General features: G+C 38.5%; 1 protein-coding gene across 1 annotated transcript in view; it reads right to left on the bottom strand.

Moving 5' to 3' along the window:
* The window catches only part of LOC107102061 (cyclin-dependent kinase 18-like), a 51,807-nt gene extending 46,406 nt beyond the window's left edge, over positions 1-5,401 (bottom strand). The window contains exon 1 of the mRNA XM_015401223.1: positions 5,109-5,401. The gene's annotated coding sequence lies outside the window, so the exon portion shown is untranslated. The remainder of the gene's footprint in view (positions 1-5,108) is intronic.
* Positions 5,402-6,002: the final 601 nt, after the last annotated feature.

Here is a 6,002-nt window from a genome sequence, read left to right as displayed (position 1 = left end):
GCAAATAGAAACGGATGAACGGGTCCCCCCCTTTGGAATGGGGGTCGTTTAGCTTCTTTGTTAGCCTGCAATGCCCCATACCTGTCTATGTCTCTGAAAGGGGGGGTGTTAGAGGGAATAGTTGGCCTGCAATGCCCCATACCTGTCTATGTCTCTGAAAGGGGGGTCGTTAGAGGGAATAGTTGGCCTGGCTGAATAGGCGAGGTCTTCTGTTCTCCTGTAAAGAGGTTGGAGCTGAGATGATGGCGGGAAGGAATGGACTTTATCGCTGCATTGAAGGTTTTTTAAGCTGAAGTCTGAGTCCTAACCCTAAAATCTAACCCAGAGTCAGAAAGAAGATCTTAGTCTCTCTGAGTGGGTTTCCTAAAGACTTCAATGCTGATCTTCTTGGCAAATGATCATCTTTAGATGAATGTTTTGATCTGCTAGACATTCTCTCTGCCATTTTGTCTTTAAACCGCCCTGCTCGCTTTGGGCATGGGGGGGGGGGGGGTGTCTAAGTCGTGAAAGGATGCTATTCACATTGGACTGTGGAAGAACAAAGATGTACGGTGTAGACGGTCTACTTCTTCATGTCACGTTTCTTTGTTCTTTCTATCTGAAATAGTGAATTATTGCTTTTTGGTCCTTTGAATTAATTCTACGTCTAAAAATAGTTGCAACCCAGCATGTGCCCCCGCCCCCTTCAGTTTCACACCCTCCTTTAAGCTGTTCATTGGTTCCAAAGTTGTTATTGCTAAGCTTCTGTCCATTTTAGCATGTGACTGGAAGGCTTAAACCGAAACATCAATCGATAAGTGAAACAGAAACACAACAGCCGAGTGTCGGGAATCTCACTGGGATGAGAAACGTTCAGGATACAGATCCCAGCGAAACCACACCAATGAATCTGGAACGACAAAACTACCGTTTCACTTCCTTTTAGTTATAATGTCAAAAGAGAAGTGTGAAGGACGAGACATTATGGTGAGGATTTATTCACAGTATGATGCTGGAGCATCTTATGTTTAAAAAAGGAAAGTTAGAAATATGCTGGGAAAATAGTATGGTTGTCTTTTGAGTCGCTTTTTATTCTACTTTTATTCTTTTGTTGTTTTTGTTTTATTTTTTATGTAATTTGTACTTTGAGTCTGTAATTAAATCTATTACTGAATCTCTGAGAGTGAAGATGGACGCTTCCTGCCTCATTCTTTCATTCTCTTACGCTGTCTAACATCTCAGTGCAGAGTTACACAAAGGCAGCTTTAAACGGAGAGGAGGACCACAATTTAAAAGGTTTAAAAAACTCTTTTCTGTTGTAAATTCATATTTGTTGGTTATTCAGAATGTGGGACATAAACACTAGTACGGCCTATAATAAAGCTAAATGGCAAATTGAAGCTGAAAGGCTATACCTCATCATGCAGCTTTGCTCCATGCCTTCATATTAGCCAATCACAGAGCAGGACATCTTTTTTTTAGCTGAACACCAACCGTCCTCCACCCATTCATCACATCCACCAGCCTTCCTATGGCTCCCCTCATTCTGCAGCCTCCAGTGTCAGAGAACCTGTTTCCACCTGCTTTACACAGATCCACAGCGTTCAGCATCCACTTCTTCTGCCAGGGGGCGGAGCATCAATCATTAAACGCCAATAAAATTCTTCTAACTGCTGATTTTTCTCCATGTTGGTCTCTCCAGGTTGAAAGAGCTTAATTTCCTAATCCTAAAACCATCTATAAACTCCAATTATAAATAAATACATATGGAAAAAGGCGTCTTATATTTTAATTAATATTTATTTAACCAATAAACATTTAAATTGAATTTACTGAGAACTGATGTTCTTCTGTTAAAGGGATTAATTTTATCTTTTATGAGTTTTTACAGAATTTTCCTCCAAATGGCTTTTAAAGTCCATTTCTACGGAAGAGGATTAGGGCCACTGAAAAAAAAAGTAAACTGATTTTTAAATTTTATTTCAGTTTAACATGAGAAAAAAGTCAGAATTCTGAGATTAAAGTCAGAATTCTGACTTTAATCTCAGAATTCAGACTTTTTTTCTCGGAATTCTGACTTTAATCTCAGAATTCTGACTTTTTTCTCATGTTAAACTGAAATAAAATTTAAAAATCAGTTAACTTTTTTTTTTTTCAGTGGCCCTAATCCTCTTCCGTACATTTCTATTACATTCAAACGGTCATAACAATATTCCGTTCTGCTTTAGAGTTAAATCAACAGCCTCTTGCTTCATTATATAGAGCAGTGCACATCTGTGTCATGTGATCTAGAGTTATGCATCAATTAACCCCCCCCCCCCACACACACACATTATTGACTCATCTCGCCTTACGCCTTTGACGCACACACACACACACACACACAATCTCTCTCAATATTTGATGGCAGCTAATGAATTGCTCAAAATAATCGATTCGATGAAACTAATTACCCTATAATGAAAACTTGATTAAAGCTCCTATTTTATAAACATTTAGTAACAGCTATAGTTTTCCTAAAGCCTGTTTCTCTTCCCTCAGTGATGTGATTTACTCTCTATTCAGAAGAAATGCTCTGTGTTGAGATGATTAGAGTGAGATTTGTCCGCATTTACAATGGAATAAAAAATTGTGTATAATTTTTTTTTTTTTAAAGGTGAAGTCCGATAAGCCAGGAATAACCAACGGATCATTATTTATACCTAAAACGAATACGTTTGAGGTGTTTTAATGAAATAAGACGGCTGAATGAGAGGATTTTTACTGCTTAAACAGCAAAAACAGGCTCTGAGGGCCTCATTGTTATTGTTTTTTATTTTTAATGACAGAATAATAAGTTTTCATGACCAAAAACAGCTGTTTTAGAAAATATCTCAACATTTCTGTAAGCGATGCTCATTCATTGTTCGATTCCACTACGTTTAAGCCCTAAATTAAAAAATGTTTTGTGTGAAAATGTTAAAAGCTTTCAGTTCTGTTGTTATTTGCAGTATGCGTCCATAAAAATAAGGTTGATGTTTATTTTACACAGAACAAGGATGGATTATAATCACTTTTCTTCCATCCAGTGGTGTGACTTATGCTGCGTTAGAGGATTTATAGACCAAATAATGAAATCATATATAAACACTTTGTCAGGCTTTCATTGTATTTAACAATCTTCTTTGTTTTGGTCTCATTTATGATATGATGTCATAACATTGAGGAAAAGTTCTCCCCGAACTTTCCTTTTAAAACTGTTGATCGGCTCGTTTACAGTCAACAACCGTCTGTCAGCAGGTGGATGAAGTTACAGCTGAAACCTGCAACAAGCCAATATTACATTTAGTCCTGATTCGCTGTTTGCTTCGCTAATCACGCTGTAAGCTAACGAGTAAATAACAGACAGTGCCACTCATCTTAACCAGCTGCGGTTCTAGGTGGTGAACATCTAGAAATAAGTAAAACATTTCTTAAATCAAGTGTATTTACCCCTTAAATTTAGTAGGTTAATAAGATGATTTGCCAATTGAATGAGTATTTTTACTCTTAAAATAAGATAATTAGATAAGATGTGTGTGTAATCGGACAATTCAGTTGCTTTTTCTTATTTTAAATGTAAATTATCTTGTTCCATCGGTAAAGTATCTCATTTACTTACTCCATTCAAGACAAAATTCACCTATTCTAAGAAAAAAGGACTTATTTAGATTTTAATTTTACTTTTGCAGTGCAATAGAATCAAAGTACTACACTGCAATACAATCTAGAAAAAGTAAAGATTTCCTAAATTAAGTGAATTTCCCCTCAATTTGAGCAGGTGTTAGGTTTAACCAAATGATGATTATAAAGTTAATGTTTGTGCATATGAAACATTGAAGAAATAAGATGCTACATTCTGTCCTGTGATTCAAACAGGCGGGTGCTGGGATGTAAGCAGCCTTTCTCATTCCTGCAGGAAAAGCTGTTTGAAAAACCTTTTGTGCTTCAGATTCATTTTTGTCCCAAATGAAATATGAACTCACAATATTTTAAAAGTAAATTTTCTTGTTCTATTGGCAAAGTGTCTCACTTACCTCCTAATTTCAAGAAAAAAAAGCACTTATTTTAAGTAAAAAACGACTTATTTAGATTTCGATTTTTTGCAGTGTAACAATATTCAGTTTAATTCCTACAGCAATCTGTAGATTTCATAATATATTATAGTAGATGTGTTATTTTGTACAATACTAGTGAACATCTTGCTCCTTTTTCCACACAATGAGATTTGAAAGCAGTTTAAATGATTCATCTACAAAAATAACCCAAACTTTCTTGTTACACTGGAAAAATAATCTAGAAATAAGAAAAAATTTCTGAAATTAAGTGTATTTACCCTTAATTGGCGCAGGTAGATTAGATAGTTTGCCAATGGAATGAGCATGTTTACTCTCAAATAAAACAATGCAATTGTGTTTTCTTATTTTTAGTGTAAATCGTCTTGCTCCATTGGCTAAATTGCATTTTACCTCTTCAATCCAAGAACAAATGCACTTATTTTAAGAAAAAATGACTTATCTAGATGTAGATTTTTCCAGTGTACATGGCAGCGTCGTGAGCAGAGCTGTAATTTCTCTCCATCTCTCTCTGAGACAGTTTGTGATGGCACTTCAGCAAGGCAGCAGACTAAACTGCATGATTCAACAGTGCATGACAGTGAGGTGGAAAAGGGAAGCAGGGTTTGTGCGCACAGACGCACACAAGTTAGATAGCCAATTACACCCACAGGCCCCCATGGGTAAACAGTGCTATGTATGCAGCGGCTCCAAAGTGATTTCTGTGAATCAGAGGAAGCTCCTGGTTTACCTGTCAGGCTCCATGTCAGGGAGATGACTCGCTGGGGGTTTAAGGGAAAAATAAGGAAGGATATCTGACATGTCCTTCAATAAAAAGCAGCAGCAGACGACTGGAAGCTGTTTCTAAAGCCTCATGTATCATCCTGTCAGCACCTGTTGAACTCATTGTATATTATGTAATGGCTGTGACCTTATTATTACTATATATGAGAGACCATGCTGAAAAAACAGCATTTAAACACTATATAACAGGATTAATAGCATCGCTTTAGCTGTGATATGCAGGATCTAAGCAGAACCCAGCTGATTACTTACAGGAGAGCAGAGGTCATCTACGGCCGACTGGATGGAGAGGGCTGCAGAGGAGGCGAGCCGCCTCTCCGCTCAGGTTCCCCCCTTTCCTTCAGAGCTTCACCCACAGCAGAGATAGATCCACGAGATGCAGACGCTGGGAAGGAGTGATGGACAGAAAGCTGGGCAGGTAGAGGTAGGGGAGAGGTGGAAGGAACAAGATACACAAACAGTCTGACAGCTCACCCTGTCCCCCCCTCCCTCGGTCCTCCTCTCAGACTGTCGGCTCGCCGGCCAGATAACATGAAAGACTAAATAAAGCAGCAGAATCAGAGCTCAGCAGAGCAGAAACTGCTCCCAGGGAGAGCTTTATACAGCTCCTCCTCTCCTGTCTCTCACTCCGGCCCTCCCCTGTTGGTATGGTGAGGACCAATCAGCAATGAGCATTTTGCCAGTCCCCGCCTCCCTCACCAGCCTCTGGTGTTGACAGGACTGTCACATGCATTAGCGACATCTATGAAAGCATGTGTGTGTGTCTGAGGGGGAGACAGATGATTCTTATAGTCAGGCTTTTAATTAAAGCAGCATCGCTTTATCAAATAATCGTAATTGCTGATTTATGAGCTTATATGTGGGTTTAAGTGTTTGTGTTGGTGAGAGCATGAGCTTTAATGAGTTTTTTTGGCATAACTGATGTCTATTAATGATTGACAGGCCTTTTAGGGTATTTATTCAGATTGTCCTAATGAATGAGAACGGTTACGGTTAAGAATCGCAAGTAAAGATTAAGATATGGTGGGAAAAGTTTCACAGAACTGAGAAATGACACCAGAGGAGTGAACAGACACTTAAAGGTACACTATGCAACTGGTGTTGATTTTCCAGCCAGGCTTCCCCCAGAGGGCGAAAGTAAAAGTG

Source organism: Cyprinodon variegatus, unplaced genomic scaffold (assembly GCF_000732505.1).
Source record: "Cyprinodon variegatus isolate N-32 unplaced genomic scaffold, C_variegatus-1.0 Scaffold1195, whole genome shotgun sequence".
Classification (NCBI taxonomy): domain Eukaryota; kingdom Metazoa; phylum Chordata; class Actinopteri; order Cyprinodontiformes; family Cyprinodontidae; genus Cyprinodon; species Cyprinodon variegatus.
This window is presented reverse-complemented; position numbering and strand designations above follow the sequence as displayed.